This window comes from Mustela nigripes, chromosome 7 (assembly GCF_022355385.1).
Source record: "Mustela nigripes isolate SB6536 chromosome 7, MUSNIG.SB6536, whole genome shotgun sequence".
Classification (NCBI taxonomy): domain Eukaryota; kingdom Metazoa; phylum Chordata; class Mammalia; order Carnivora; family Mustelidae; genus Mustela; species Mustela nigripes.
Window position 1 is genome coordinate 118,089,989 of NC_081563.1, and position 16,130 is coordinate 118,106,118.

General features: G+C 54.6%; 1 protein-coding gene across 15 annotated transcripts in view; it reads left to right on the forward strand.

Annotated features, from left to right (window-relative positions):
• Positions 1-16,130, forward strand: part of EPB41L1 (erythrocyte membrane protein band 4.1 like 1) — a 121,916-nt gene that overhangs the window by 13,777 nt on the left and 92,009 nt on the right. For all 15 annotated transcript variants that reach the window (XM_059406919.1, XM_059406923.1, XM_059406927.1 and 12 more), the window contains exon 2: positions 1,334-1,385. The gene's annotated coding sequence lies outside the window, so the exon portion shown is untranslated. The remainder of the gene's footprint in view (positions 1-1,333; positions 1,386-16,130) is intronic.

Genomic DNA, 16,130 nt, shown 5'->3' on the forward strand with positions numbered 1-16,130 from the left:
CCGGGCCTCACCCCTGCCCTGACAGGTTTGCGGTAGGGGTCCTCAGTGAGTCATTTTGCTTTCTGGGTCTCACTTTCCACCTGTGTTAGGTGGAGGCTGCTACTCTGTGGTCATTGTGATAAGGCACCTGCTGAGCTTTCCACGTACCATCTCTCTGAATCCTCCTGTCAGTCCTGGGAGCCGACACTGTCACTCCGATATTGCCTCATGAGGAAACCAAGCCTAAGAGCAGTGAAGTGACTTGCCCCAGGCCTCAGAATGAGAGAGAGAGAGAGAGATATGGAGCCGGAATTCAAACCAGGTCTGTGTGACTGCAGAACCCAAACTTCTACCTGCTGTCCTGCAGGTCTCCCTAGGTGTGCTTGTGACCGGGCTCTGGAAAAACAGTGGCTGGGGAAGCAGGGTATCAGCTGCTGGGTGACCGATGTCGCCGCTGGAGTGACCATGTCCTGAAGCCCGTGCTGGCCTCCGGAGCTGGGGCAGAGAGCAGGCCGTGGGGCTTGCGCCCTTGGCCCAAGTGACTTTCCTCTTTATCTGCTTCTTGTGATCTGTGTGACAACGAGCCATCTTGTCCTCGCTGGAGATTTACTGTTCTGAGCCCAGGGGACCTGAGGTTTCTCCCTCCAATGCTCCTGCCCCGTTGTGTACGAGGCTGGATGTGCACCTAAGCCTGAAAACATCTGTGAGTGAATTAGAACAGCATGTTCATGCTAAAAAGAACGTAGGGACCACTGAGTCCAGCCATATTTATTTTATAGATGGGGAAACTGAGGCAAGGAGAGGCCAGGTTGAGAGACCAAAGGCTATGTTCTTTTTTGGGTGCTGGAGTGACTGACATGGAAGGAGGTGCCCGAGGGGTAGGGGGGCCCCTGCTCTCCCTCCTCCCCCCACTTCTAGTCCCCCACCAAATTCTTTAGGTACCACCTCTTAAGGATCTCTTGAATGTATCCACTTCTTTCTAGCTCTACTGTAACCGCCCCAGTCTGGGCCCCAGGAACCCCAGATATGTACACGGCAAGCTACCCTTGCCCGTTTCCAGTCTGTTCTCTACCCTGTGAATCAATGATTTCCCACTGCTGTTTGAATTAAGCCTGAATTCCTTACCCTGGCCTCCGAGGCCCTCCCTGGTCCCCGCTGGCGGCCTCAGCTTCGGAAGTGTTCCTTTCCCTTTTGCTCTGCTGCGGAGCCACACAGCCCTTTCTGTTTAACAGGTTCAGCAACTTCCCTAAGGTTTCTCAGACAGCTAAATGCCAGCCTCTCGGTTTCCAGCTCCTCGCTGGGTCCGTGGACTCCAGCTGGTTTCGGAAGAGCTAACGCTGTTTCCTCCTTGCAGGTGCCTGACAGACTGTGCTTTTCCTCGGGGAGCTGGTGTGGACCGAGGAGGGGTGAGTGTTACAGAGGCACAGCCCAAGTCTCCTTCTTGTGCTCGGGGTGGACAGATGGGTCTTCCAGGCCTTCAAGCTCTCTTATTTGGAGATGTTTTACTGCTGGGAGGACTGAAGGTTTGTCTAGGTCACAGATTTCCAGTGGGTTTAAAAAGCAGAGCTGTGCTGAGGGTCCTCTCTGGTTTTGGCTTATTTCAAGGGAGGGGCTAAAATGCACGTTCACTGAGCACCTCTGCGTTGCACCATGAGCTCTGCCTGTATCACTTGTCTGTGCCACCGTGGCTACTGATGGACGGCCTTGGACCTGGAAGTTGGATCCACTGGCCCTGCAGCCCCGGTTTTCTTCTGCTTAACCACTCCTAGGTGCACCTTAGAGTCAGGAGAGGGTGTTTTCATTCTGGTTCTGCCACTGACTCCTAAGTGACCATGGGCGGCTACATTCCTTTGTGTTGGCCTCAGGACCCTCTGTATACTGTCAGGGTGGGGAGTGAGGGAAGGCGGGGTGAGAGTAAATGAGTTGTTTTCTTCCCACTGTCCAGCAGGAAATCCCCTTTTCAAAGGAACCCCAAAGAACCTCCGGGTACAAAATGGCCAGAGGCGTGGGAGCATAGTTGAAGCTGGGGCAGGTGTGGGGGACGCTAACTGGCGAATTCCTCAGCCCCCAGCAGCCTCCAGATAATGACAGGGAACCCTCCCTTGGCTCTGCGCAAGATGATTCGCAAATCACTGGCACGGGGTGTGTCAAAACCCTTTTCCAGCTCAGGGGTTCTGTGGCTTTGGTGGGGTGAGGGCAGAGAGCGAGCCAGGCCAATGAAGTTACACTGATTGGGAAATCATGAAGTAATATGCAAAGGTTATTAGTAAGGCACGACTGTCAGGGGTCTGTGAGGTTACTGTTCCAGAACTCTCTGGGTTTTGTTTTTTTATTAGATCAGAGGCACCTCTGTACTCCGAGGGGACCGCTGGCTTGTTGTGTGTGTGTGTGTGTGTGTGTGCATGTGTGCGTGTGTGTGTGTGTGTGTGTGTGTGTTAGGGAGCAGGGACTGTGGGGAGGAGGTGGGACTGAGCCAGCTCAGGCAGGTAGAGTAAATAATGCCAAGCAGAGCTGGGAGCATGTTGGTGGGGGTAAGGGGTGCCTTTAGCTCTGGTTAAAAGGAGGGATTTGGCTCTTTCCTGCCAGCACATGGGCCCCACGGAGATCTCTGGGCAGGAAGCGCTGGGAACAAGGAATCCTCTGTCCATAGTCCCAGCACAGCCAGGATAGCAGTGGATTAGGAGTTCCCAGGAGGGGGCCCCGCTGGTCTTTCCCTGACTTTTGGGCAAATGGGTAGGGAGAGAGAGAACTAAGTGCATGTGTGCCTGGGGTGCAGGGGGCGGGGTGGGCGTGGTAAAGGGAGGTGGAGGTTGGCTCATTCACTATTCTACAAGTTCCTCAAGCTTCTGGAAGCCCCCCGAGGAGCCAGGCTCAGAAGCAGGCGGCTCTGTAGGGGTTAGAGCAAGAAAGATGAGACTCTAGGTATTAACCACCATCAGTTTACTGGAGGAGACAGGAAAGGCCAGACATGATAGATTTATACAGGGAACCTGAAGCACTGGAAATCGTGTGGCCTACAAGTCGGGAACTGGGCCTCAGTGTTCTCTTCTGTACATTGGGGGTGGACATATCAGCACGGCTACTTATTAATGCTTTCCTGAAAAGCAATTAGATCAGGGTATTTCAGATCTCTTAGGGCAGCAGAATCCCAGTACGTAGCTTTTGTAGCAAAACTGCTGTGGTCGAACTGGCAGCAATTTATCAAGAATCTTGCTACACCCCCCGCCCCCTCTCCCCACCCGGCGCTGCCCACTGCCCTTTGTTCCACAGGTGTTTGGGGAGGCACAGATTCCCAGGACTCCGGGAAGCAATGCCTGAAGACCTCTGGGTCAGGGTGATTCTGGAGAACATGCTTTGTAGACTGTCCCTCGCAGCCCTGATGGTAGAGATTGTGCCAGAATGTACAGGAGTCTATTAGTTCTGATACGGACTTCTGCCTTGCCCTGCCCTGCCCTGCCTGTGGCCGGCATACACCTTATCTAGGTTAGGGCCTATATAATTGGGCATGGGTTTTTCCTTTTTTTTTTTTTTTTTAAGATTTTTTATTTATTTACTTGACAGAGAGAGAGCACAAGTAGGTAGATAGGCAGGCAGAGGGAGAAGGAGAAGCAGCTCTCCGCTGAGCAGAGAGCCCGATGCGGAGCTCGATCCCAGGACCCTGGGATCATGACCTGAGCTGAAGGAAGCCTCTTAACTGACTGAGCCACCCAGGCACCCTGGGCATGGGTTTTTCATAAATAAAGTGACAAACACTCAAAGCAGCTTAAACCAAAAAGGGACTTCACGGATCCTGGGGCGGTCCCTGGAACTGAAGGGTGAGGAGTTGCATGGACTCCCCAGCCCCCTCCCACCCCTGCTGTCTCTCCTCTCTGCTCTTACTGGGAGCTCTCTGTCCGCTGCCCCAGCTTAGCCACCCAGACAGAAAAAAGGAACTATTTTTCTTCTAGGATCTATGTATCAATCCAAGGGAAGGGCTCTGACTGGGATAGTCCTTGTCGCTGGAGGAGAGGGATATTCTGAGTGGCCAGGCCTGGGCCATAGGCTACCCATGTAGCTAACAGGGACACAGGGCTGTAACCAGAAAGGCTGATCCGTGAGAGCACGCTGGGTGTTAGTGGAGTCCTGGGTTATAGGACAGTGAACTGCTCGTGGTCCTAAAGGGGCTGTCACGCCCCTCTTCAGTGACAGTAATACAAAGACCAGCAATGAGAACAATAGGTCAGGTTTATTGAATCACTCTCTCTGTGCTGACTGTGTCCTGTTGCTTTCGGGGCATTAGTTCATTTAATCCTCATTAAACAGTACCCACACACGTCTTTAGGGTGGGTACTGTTACCATCCCCCCTGCATAGATGGGGAACTGAGGCACAGTTAGTGAAGGTTCCACACTGAGTGAGAGGAGGTCAGGAGTAGGGCCTCAGAGCTCATCTCTATGGCCACATTTGTGTGCCCGGGTTGGGCATCCCAGGGGCCATCCTAGATCCGATGACACACTGCTCCATGACCCGGAGCCCGTGACCTGCAGAGGTAGCCCCTCCCAGGTTCCACCGCCCTGCCTGAGGGAAGGGGCTTCAAGTGGGGCGTGCAGGTCTGTGTCTGTAGAAAACCGTCCATCCATCCAGTGCAAGGCTCTGTGGCCGTTGGGAAGAACAGTCATCTCTGAACCATAACAAACAAACTCCAACACTGAGCGCTCGCTTTGTGCCCAGCTCTGTGCTGAATCCCTAGCGTGCCTTAGCTCATGTAATTACAGTTATTGTGCCCATCTTCCAGAGGAATCTGAGGCTCAGACAGGTAAGTGACGTTCCCGTGGGCAGAAGGCTAATCGGTGGCAAAACCTGGTGTTGGAGTTCAGGTCTGCCAAGCTCCAAAGCCTGTGCTAGGAGCCACTGCAGTTGTCGTGTCCCCCAGGTGGGAAACAGATGTGTGCAGGTGTGGCTGTGACGTCGTCAACAGTGCAAATTGCCATCGGAGAAGGACGGGAGAGGTGCAACTGACGAGGAGAGGAGAGAGCACAGGGAAAGGAGGCAGCGTAGGCATGGCAGTCAAAATGTGCTTCCTGGAGGAGGGGGCATTGGGCCTCGAAGGGGCTGGATTTGGGCAGGAAAGCTCTCCGGGAGGAAGGAGCTGCCTGAGGAAAGGCACAGAGGGGAGAAGCAGTTCAGTTTGGCCAGAACTAAAGAGTGGGGGGGGGGGGGGGGGGAGAGGGTGGCCAGCTGTCTTTCAGGCTTCAGAGAGGGAGCCCCTCCTTCCATGCCCTTCTCTTCAGAGACGTGAAGAGGTTTGATTATCTCCAGCTGCTGCACACAGGTGCTGGGTTCCTTCACCTTTTCTTCCAGATGGAAGGGGGACAGACCCCAGTGCACGAGACAAAGAGCACCTGGGCACCAACAGGTCTCAGTCCTTCATTCATTTCCTCCAGGAGGTGAAGGGTGGGGGGTGCCCGCCTGTGGTCCATTCCCTGGCAGCCTCTCATCCAAATAGCACAGAGCTCGTGGAAGCAGGATGGTTTCCTTTCCTTTCCGTCCTTCCTTTTTCTTTCTTTCTGGTTTCTAACAGCCTTTTGGCCCTTGGTGGGATTTCCCTCCCCTCCTCCTCCCCTCCCCCTCCCTTCCTCTCCCCTCCCCTCCCCAAGCAGGAGGCTGAAGCTTATATCTCTAGCCCACAGAGAGGCTCCCTTCTCTTCTCCGCTTCCCTCACCACACACAGCTAATCTCATCCACGTTGTCAGAAGACCGACAATGCCCTCAGATCCTGGGCTCTGTCCTGGAAGTGCCTTCAGATGTTTCTTCAGGCAACTCAAAATTGGGGAACGAGTGTATTGTTAGCCCTGGGAGCCTCCTTGGTTTCAGAGGACGGAAGAATGGCAGTTGTATTCATTCAGCTGGACTCAGTGTATCAGAGGCTTTATTACCCCATCGAGGAAGCCTCAGAGAAGGAAAACGACACAGGTGCCATTGTCATAGGAAGGGGGCTGTGTCATTATCTCCTGCAGGAGGGATGAAAGTGGGAGACTCAACAAGGAGAATGCCCTCTCCCGCACCCCTTCTGCCTCCCCACTCCTCTGATCGCAGGGCTCTGAAGTGCTGACTCTGGCTCTCCCCCCACCCCCGCCTCCCCCATGTGGATACAGATCATTGTGGTGTGGCTTGCGACTTCTTGGAGAGCTAGAGGGGCTGTCTCTGGGGGGCCCAGCCTTCATAAGTGTTGTCCAGACATGACCCAGATGTCCAGCCTTCCTTCTGTGATCCCCATTTTCTTTGGGATCTCTGGATTTTTCCAACCCTTCTTGGAGAGACTCTAGCATTTCTCTAGAGGGAAAAGAGGTAGCTAAGGGCAGAGGAATGCTCTCCTTAGAGGGGTTTTCATCCCCCTGGCCCTTATCACCAGGCTCACACCTGGACTAGAATCAAAGTCCCTAATATTTTTCCTACAAAGGGCTTTTCTGTTCACCATCCCATCAAATTCCCCCCATAAACCTGAGAGGTAAAGCAGCAAAAGGTGTAATTATCCCCTCTTTGTGGGTGGGTTAATGGAGACTTGGAGAGGGTAAGTGACTTCTCCAAGGCCACACAGCTGACGACGGGCAGAGCAGAGCTGGAAGAGAGAATCAATGTCCAGGAATCCTGATCTCTTATTGCCCAGTGCTGATGGCTATTGGGACAGTCGCTGAGACTCTCTGTCTTTGGTGTCACCTGGTGTATGGCAGTTATGTCCCCATTTCTAACCTTCCCAAGCCTCCTAAGGCCTGTGGAATAGTTTCACTTGTCACTTCTGGATCTGAGAGTTCCCCAGCCAGTCTCAACTTATCGCTCTGGCCAGTCTTGGCTGACCTAACAGGCTGGCCTTTCTCTTCCCACAAGGTGGATGAGATTTGCCATTTGTTGGGGAGGGCCCCTCTGTGGGATGTTGGAGGCACATGTTTCAGCCTGCTGCCCATGGAGTGGAGGGGGAAACTGAGGCCAGAGTCAGCACAATGGTTGTGTGCAGACAGCTAGAGAGGCAAGGAGGGGCAGGGGGAAAGGCTTGGACTGGGTAGATGTGTTGGGCCCTTTTCCCAGAAAATCCACAGCTTTGTTTCGCTAAATGGAACACAGTGTCCACTAAGTTTACTTATCACTCCATTTCTGCCTCAGAAAAATTCTTGCTAAGGGCACCTTGGGCTTTCTAGAAAAGTGGTATCTGGCCCAAACGAGGTGGAGCCCTGGGTTCCTGAGGGGCACGGGGAGCTGCAGCTCAGTGCTTGGTAAGAATAACTGGGATTCCGCCATGGACGGTGGTGGTAGTTGCACACCTCTGTGAATGTAGTCCTGGCATGTTCTTTACCCCTAGACCTCCCTGGATTTGGGGCAGCAGGGCGCAGACGCTCTGAGAATGGCCTCCTGGGCCTTATGGACATGGCGTTGGCCTCTTGAACTTGTTGCTGACCAAGGTTAGTTTCTCATTTTGTGTCTGGGGAACCAAAGACTCAGACTAGGAAAGTGATTGGCGTCGGTTGCCAGTAGCCACCAGCCCTGGCTGCAGAGTGGGGAGCCGGCCACCCAGACGAAGGACAGTGTTGTAAAGCTAGAATAGCAAACACTGCTGTCTTCATACGTGTGTTCCTGGAAAGGTCTCAGGAAAGTTCTGGGCAAATGACCTGGGCAGGTCCCTCTTCCACTCTGCGCCTCCGTTTCCCTGTCTGGATCCACTCTCTACAGGGTTACTACTACCAAGGCAATGCAGTGATCCCATCCCTCTGGGGCCACCTCAGGCTTTGGCAGATGGGGAGTCGCTTTAAACCAGGGGATGTGCTCCCACATGGGCAGTAGAATGAAGCTGAAAGAAGCCTGAACTCCAGACTCAGACACACGTGAACATAGACTGCTGCTCTGCCCCTCCTGTGTGAATGCGAATGAGACACCTCATTTCTCTCTGCCTTAGTTTTACCGTCTGTAAAATGGAGACGGCAGGAGTGCTTACTTAGGGAGTTAGAGAGCCCAGACAAGAGAATGCAGGCTGCGTGTCTAGTACTGTGCCTGGCCTGCTGGGGGCTGTTACTGTGTCCTCGATACCTATAGAGATGATGACAGCTGACCTTTAGAGATGGCTTTGTGGGGCCAGCTAGGCTACTAATGGCAGTGTTACCATTCTCCTTCTCTCTTCTTTTTGGCACTTTACAGTTTACAAAGCACATTCATGTCCATCACTGTGTGCGGCCTTCAGAGCCTCCTTGAATGGAGGCAGGAAGGCGGTCACTGTCTTCATTGTACAAATGCAGCTGTGGGTCTCAAGAGAGGCAAGTGGCTTGCTGCGACTTCAGCCTTGGTGTCCAGGAGCTCAACTCTGGGCCTGAGGTGCAGCAGGGGTCAAGCTTTGGGCCCGGTGGCACAGGCAGGGAAGCAGGGGGCCACTGCTGCTTACCCTGCTTGTCATGCCATAACTTTTGCAGGGTGGGCGAGTGACCGAATAAATGACCGAGTGACTGGCTCAGTGGCCTCATCAAGTCACAGAAACACACACACAGAGGCTTGTGATGTGAGTGGCGGGCAACCTGTTTCTCAACTTTGGGCCCAGGATTTCTAGTGCTCTGTGCCAACAGTGTCCCTGCCTTTTCCGCACGGCCTGTCTGCATCCTGAGCCCCCAAAACCAGACTCGTCTTTCCTCTCTACCGTTGCCTGCTCTCCCCACCCCCACCTCAGTGCTTGGGCACAGAGGTGGGTTTTACCACCAGTGAGTCTTGACTGAGTCACACAGTTTTCACGGAGTCCCTGCCATCCCCTTGGCACTGTCCTACCTGCCAGGATACAGAGGTGAACACAGCAGGCAAATGCACGATCGGTGTTGAACAGCGGACTTCTTACCAGTGTCTGGAAGTTCCCAGGGGTTGGTGAGGGTGGAGGGTGCATGATTTTGAATTTGGAAAAATGTCTCTGCTGTGGGAGGTAGCCTGTGCTCAGAGTCCCGGGCTGGGGCTCAGTTCTCGGTGGTGGGTCCATCTCTGCTGGGCCTTGCTGTGTGACCTTAGGGCAGTCCCTGCCCCTCTCTGGGGCTTTTCCTCCCTATCTACCAAAGAAGGGGATTGGCTGAGATACGAGAATAGTCCCTGATGTTTGTGGGTCATCTGCCTGACTCCTGTTCTGTTCTCACAGGAGCCCAGGCTGATGCTTAGGTCCCTTCTCGCTTACCCATTGGCTTTTGGGTCTGGCAGGCCTTGAGAATGTTTCTGAACAGGTCTGTGAGCACCAGGAAAATGCTGGCAGGATCATCAGCTCCCACACAGTCAGCCCGAGGAGCTGCCCACTGTCCTGCATGTAGGCCCTGCTTCCCTGGGCTGGCTTTAGTGCTGACAGACCCTTCCAGCAAGGTGGCCCCTGACCCAGAGACCAGCCCTGTCTTGTATGGGCTGTGCACGCAGGTGGATGTACACTCTGATGCTCTCCCTTGGGCAGGAGGTGGTGAGAGACGGGGTGGAGATGGGGTGAGAGTGAAATTTCAAGGACTCCTGATACTACAGAGCTGGCCTAGCCCCTCCACAGGAAGGCTGGTGAAACTGAAGTCTGAGAAGGGCAAGTTTTCCTGCGTCTACACTGAGGGTCACAAAGCTCTGTGAGAACATAGCTGTCCTGAGCCCCTCCACCCATGGGCACATTTTGTGCTTAGCTGGTCCCTGGGCTTTGGACAAAGGGTAGAGCCTGTGTGTACTCGGCAGGTCATAGGGTGGCAGGACCTCATCCTGGTATCTGTGATTAGGAGGGGACAAGTGTCTGGGTATCATTTTTGTCACGTTTCCCTGCTTCCTGCTCTGTTTCTCGAATAAGTTCCTGGATCTCTTGCCCTAGTGACGCCGACAGCTGACATGTTGTGTCCAGAGGAGGAAGGGACACAGAGGGCAGGCCCTTGTGCCAGCTGGGGACAGGAGGCCTGGTGCCTGATTCCAGGTGGAGTGGTTCGGCCAGGAGCCCCCGTCCCGGCCCTGTGGCAGTGCCAGTGCAGCCTGGCTGGCAGCCTGAGAGGAGTCTGTATGGGTCCGCCCTGCCCCCCAGCTCCTGGTGTCTCAGCCTACCTCCCCGAGGCCCTGCAGCTCGGGGCTCTGCCACTTGGCCCTGGCATGGGGACTGGTCTGGCAGGTTTTGCCACACCCATGAGCTGTGAGAAGTCTGGGAGCTCAGGCAGGGCAGGCCGGAGGAGGCAGTGCTGCCCTGTCCTTGACCCCCCCTCCAATTCCACCTTCCCCTCTGTTCTCTTCCCCACCTTTCTCGGGGAAGCTGCACAGGGAACTGGAAAGCAGAGCCCTGGAATGCCTCATCAGCATGTGACTGTGGGCAAACCCCTTATTGGACCTCAGTGTTTTCATCTGTCCAGCGGGGCTCTGGGCTCTTCAAGCCGCAAGCAGCCACATCCTGATGCCAGTTAGAGCCCTGCCATTTTCTCTCCAGCCCTGGGCCGGTTACAGCACACCCTGTGCTTCAGGGTCTGAACCGGTAAAACGAGGGCCACGACCCTTGCTTGCTTCCTGGGAGTGGTGACGGGCTCAGCTAATGTCCTAGCAAGCATCCAGTCTCCATTAGAGGGGCTTTCTGTCTATATTCTGGCCAGCCCTTGTTCGGCTTCAGCCGAAACAGAGCGTGTACCTAGGGGTGGGGCTTACTGTAGTCCCCTCGCCCTTATCCTGAGCAAGGCAGTCCCTGAGAACCAGGCTTTCTGAGCTGCTCCACCATAGGGTGGGGAGAACGAGAACCCAGGAGGAGGCCTCAACATTTGCTGCCTCTGCTTCCTTCTGACCTGCAGATCAACCCAGGGTCTAGTTCAGGGGAAAAGGGAGGGAGCTCTGCCTTCCGCTGCCACATCCCCCCTTTTAGACACCTTGCTGGACCGCCTTTGATGTTCCAAAGTATACAGATCATATTTCCTCAGAAAATTCAGATTCTGACAAAGTATAGATCAGGAGAAGGAATAGAAAGAAGCTCAAGAAGACATTTGCAGTCTGGGATGGGGTAGAGAGAGAAGGAGAGGGAATTGAAGCAGCACAATGCCAGTTACTTTGCATAAGTTACATACATTATTTATATTACCAAGTCGTCTTTCCAAGTGGCAGCCCAAGTGATGTTTGTAAAACAGATCAGACCTTGTCACTCAATGTCTTTCCTCTGCCCTCAGAATAAACTTAACTCCTTACTGTGGCCTGCAGGGCCCTGAATAAGCTGGTCCCTGCCTCCCCCACTAGTCAGCTCCCTGCTGGTCATTTAGTTCAGTGCCAGGAGTCTTCTCTCCATGGAACAAAGTCTTCCCTACCCCAGGACCTTTACACCTGCTGTTCCTTCTGCTTAGAACTCTCTTTCTGTGGCTCTTGGTAGCCTTGGGTCTTTCTTTACAACACAGCTTTCTTAGACACCTCCCTGCCCTGCCCCACTGGACTGCTCTCTCATTTGCCTTTCGGCTCCTCATTACACTTATCACAATGTATAACCACTTGTGTTTTATTTGCAATGTCATGTTCACTCCTGACTGGCATTGCACAGCACACAGTAGGTGTTCAAGAAGGATTTGTTGGATGAATAAATGAATGAGTAAGTTGCAGAGACACAGAGTGTTAGTTGAATGCCTGGCTTAGGGTACAGCCCTTAGTAGATGCTCAATAAACAGCCGCTTTCAATGTGATGCAACATGGATGGAAAATACCCCCCCACACTCCTCCACCCCCCAACACCCCCACACACCCCCACCCCCTGCCCCAGGGTGTTGTGGCTGGGCAGGTATGCATGGGGGCAAGGGCTATGGTGGGCAAGGTTGAGAAGGTGAACTGGTACCAGGTCCTGGCAGTCCCTGATGCTACACTTCCTGAAAGACGTTGCTGGGAGTCTTTGCTCGGTCACTAATTGTAACAGAGCTGTCCTTCTGCCCTGTGCACTGAGACACCATGTGTGCTTGCAGAACTCTGCGCTGGCGGCAGGGAGTGCGAGGAGGGAGGGGCAGGGGCTGGGGGCGCATGCTGGACAGGCTGGGGCCTCTCTGGAGGCACTCTCTGAAGCAGATTCACCCCAGAGGCCCACATGTGAGCAGTGCTGTCGGGAACATGCTGTGGGTTTTAATCCCACGTTGCCCGCCACTGCACTGTCTCTGGGGTGTCATTGGCCGCCTAAGAGGCAGAGGCTGGGAATTCTATCATGGCTCCGCCCCTTATCGGCCACGTGACTTCTGCTTTCCGGTTCACGTGTCTGATTCTGTTTCTTCAGCTGTGAACAGGCTGTCTTTAGCACAGGCCTCCTGGGGTCTTGGTGACAGTAAAGGAAGCAGTGAATGCACAGGGCTTCGCAAAGGGCCTGGCACATACTGAGCCCGCCGATCGGGGAGCTGTTCCCTACGCACTGCAGCAGGGGCTTCAGAAAGGGCGTCGGAGGCGGCAGGAATCCCCAGTGCCAAGAAGAAGGTGCAGAGGCATGAAACCGGAGGGCGCCCCAGAGTGGCTGAAGGTTGCTCTCCCTGTTGGGATGGCAGGAAAGGAAAGTGGAGCCTGGGCAGGCCTCCCTCCTGAGCGCGTGTATACTGGGCCAGGAGCTGGAATTTGACCAGGGGGACCATGAGGGCCACAGCAGGGTGTTAGGTTGGGAATGGGGTGATCTGATTTCTGGTGGTGGAAGGGTGGGTTGCAGGGGCTAGGCTGGAGGTGGGAGACCAGCCGGCTGGCTCTGGGTGTGGTGGGCTGCGACACTCAGGCACAAAGTGGAGAAGGACCAGATCACGGTGGGTCCTGGGGTTGGGTGGTGGGGAACAGGGGAGGGAAGGCAACCTGTCCTGGATGGCTGCAGGGTTTCTCCATAGGGTGACTGAGGGATTGCAGAGCTAAACGCATGGGGAATGCATGTGGGTTTTGATGTGAATAGTTTGACTTCTCTGGAATTAAGGAGCTTCCTGAGGAACTTCTTTTTTCGTTCTGACTCTCCGCGTGGAAAATCTTTCTGGAATCTCTGAGTGAAGGACCCGTCCCCTAGCGACAAGAGAGTTCACTTGGATGCTGTGCCCACCTCCTTCGTGTGGGGCTAGGGACCCGGCGAGGAAGGGGACAGCCTGGCCTGTAGGTGCCAAAGCCGGAGATGTTGTTTGGAATCTGTTTTCCAGGGTCTCTCAGTTTTCTTGTGATTTTCTTCCTTTTTCCTTTTTCCTTTTCCTTTTCTCTTTTTTCCTTTTTCTTCCTTTTCCTCAAAGTGTGTGGAAAGAGGCAATTCCAGTTAGTGGGACATGTGTATTCCAAGGCCCTTGACTGGGGCTCAGCAACCTTTCAAAGAGTGAGCTCCTTGTTGTCCACTTTCCCCATTATTTTTTGGTGAGTGTGGATTGGGGGCTGTTGTTCCGTAGGTCTTAGATCTTGCACTTTATAGATGGGGGAAAAGGAGACCCATGGGAAAACAGATGAGACTTGCTCGGGTCCAGTTGTGAATTAATGGCAGAGCTGGGCCTGGGCCAGGCGCCAGTCCTCCTCTTCCAGGCTGTTCGTGGCTCTCCAGCGGCACTGCCTCCCTGAGGAGTGTGGGGGTGCAGAAGTGACGCACGTCCACACGGGCCCCTGTCCCAGCTCCAAGGCACACACCTGGTCACAGTACATACCCGCACACTGGGCAGGACTCAACTACTGTCTGAAGCCCCCGACTCAGAAGCCCATCGTCCCCACCCTTCCAATGTGAGATGGGCCCAAGGGTGTAGCTGGGAGTGCGCACCGAAGGATTGGGGGGGATTCCTTCCTTATGAGAAGAGAAGAGAACCCTCTCTAGATGGGGAAGGCGGTCCACGTCCCTACTCCAACTGATTGCGGTGCGGAGAGGCCTTTGTCTGCGTTGCCAGGGGAACCAAAGTTTCTGCCTCCTTCCAGGGCTGTGATTGGCCCCTGGTGGAGCTGGAGCTTTGGTGAATGGAGGGGCCTTCCTCCTGCCTGCATCTTTCATGGGGTGAGAAAACCAGAGCGAGGCAGGGGTCCCCATGGAAGCGCCCCATAGCCTTCTGTGCTCCACTCCCTCAGCTGTAGAGATGATGGGTCCCCTTGTTCATTCACTCATTCATTTATCCCAGGCAGCGTCTGCCCCAGGCCCTTCATGCTGTAGGTCCAGGAAGGCTAACCTTAGAGTCAGAAGACTTGCATTTGGATCCTGGCATAGCCACAGACTCTCTCCTGGCCTTAGCTGGGCCCCTTCCCCTCCCTGGGCCTCAGTTTCCCTACATGTAAAAACAAAGGCATTGGGCTGAACTTCTGGTCCTTCCAGTTCTGAATTCCCTGACCACAGCCCACATCCCCTTCTTTTCGATCTTTCACACTCCCATCTAGCCTCTGACCATGTTGTCGCTTGTAGGGGCTCAGGTTAGATGCAGGACAGAATAGGAAGTTGCAAACAGCTCTTAGCATTGTTTTGTTTTGTTTGTTTTTCCTCCTGGGAAATGTGTGTTCTCTCCAGCTTCAAGAAGCCCCAAATCCTGCAGCCCTTCTTACATCATTCCTTCTACCGGGACCCAGGCTCAGGGTAAATAGGCTGAGGGTGGCCCGTGATGACTGCCTCATCGCTGCTCATGGAGGGGGCTGGGCACTGGGCAGAAAGGGGGCTGGGTGGGGCCATTGGGGGAGCCCTGGCACTCAGCAGTCCTGGGTTCGGGGCCTAGCTCAGCCACGTGTTGACTAGGTGACCTTGGCAGGACTTTTCAGCTCAGTTCCAGCCTCCGTGGCACAGGACTCATATGCCACCTCGGGAGGGGGGGCCTCTTACAGAGGTTGAACAAAATGACATGTCTGCCATACACGTCATACAGGGCCCCACGTCCTCCCAGCCCCAGTCTCTCCCCTAGAAATGCAGGGAGCGGGGGGCAGGTCTGGATCAGAGGGCTTGCCGGGGCTGACCGTAGAAGCTGCTCGTTCCTGGCAGCGCCGAACAACAGGGAGAGAAGAGCGTTGCCTTGGGCGGGTGATGTCTGAGTCGGGGAGGCCGTGTGTCAGAGCTAATGTTTGAATAACACTTTTAAGATCCTCCAGGGACCTCAAATGAGGATGTTTCAGATGAGCTGAAATCAGAGCAAAGAGGCTGAGCTCACTGGCAGGAAAGGGGGTGGCCTAATTGGTCCTGGCCTTGTGCTGGCCTGGCCACGCTCATTACCACTAGCTGACTGGAAGGACGTCCCCTACATCTGGGCTGTGGGCAGCCGGAAGGGATGCCAGTTTCCTTAGAATGGGGGTGTCCTGGGGGCCATCTGGTAGTGACTCAGCCCTGCTTCTTGCTGGCTCACTAGATTGAGGGTCAGAGGTGGTTTCTTGGGTCACTGGCCTTCAGAGTCCGGTTTAGCTTTTAGCTCTGTGACCCAGCCTCCCTCCCCCTCTGGGCTGTAGGAGCCGCAGCTCCGGCTTGGCCGCTGCCTGCCGTGTGTGTGTGCTGGGAGGCAGAGATGGCCTGGTGAAGTCGGACATGAATTGATGGGGGACCTTCCCTCCTGGGCTCAGGTTGACCTGAGGGCCGTGATGAGGTGCGTAGAGAGAGGGAGGAGAGGGGTTTTCAGGAGAAGAAAGTGGGCTGGTGGTGTGGGCGGGTGGGTAGGGGCATACGTGCGAACAGGTATGTGAGTCAGGCCTGCTTATGTGTCTGCTTACATCCAGGAGGCTCAGAATGTAAGGGACATGCCTCCAAGAGGCTGAGGAAGGGCCCACGGAGAGAGTATGTGTGTGTGAGAGTGTGTGTGTGTGTGTGTGCGCGCGTGTGGAATGTGGGTGCCTGTGGAAACACTGGTGGTAGAATTGGTGAGTCGTTATGGGCCAGGAAAATCCTGACCAGTTCTTCTCTGAGGCGTCCTCTGTTCTGCTTGGGCTGGGAATGCAATGCCATGGGTGTGGCACATCATTGCTTCTCTTGGTGCCTGGTTTGCATTGGAAATGTCGTTTCTGGGGACACCGGTTGTGGTGGGAGCATTTGGAGACTCCTCAGTGGGGAACATGGGGCATCAATGACTAGAGCTTTCTTGGCACCCAGCTTGCCTGGTGAATGCAGTTGGGGGCATAGGAGCCGGCACTGGGCACCGTGCCTCGCAGACCAAGGGATCCCCTCTTCTCTCTCTTTCCTCTGTCTCCGCCATACCACACCTTTCTTTCCAGCTTTGTCACTACGTCTCTGGCCAGCACTCATTCACCTGTTCCCCTTCTCTC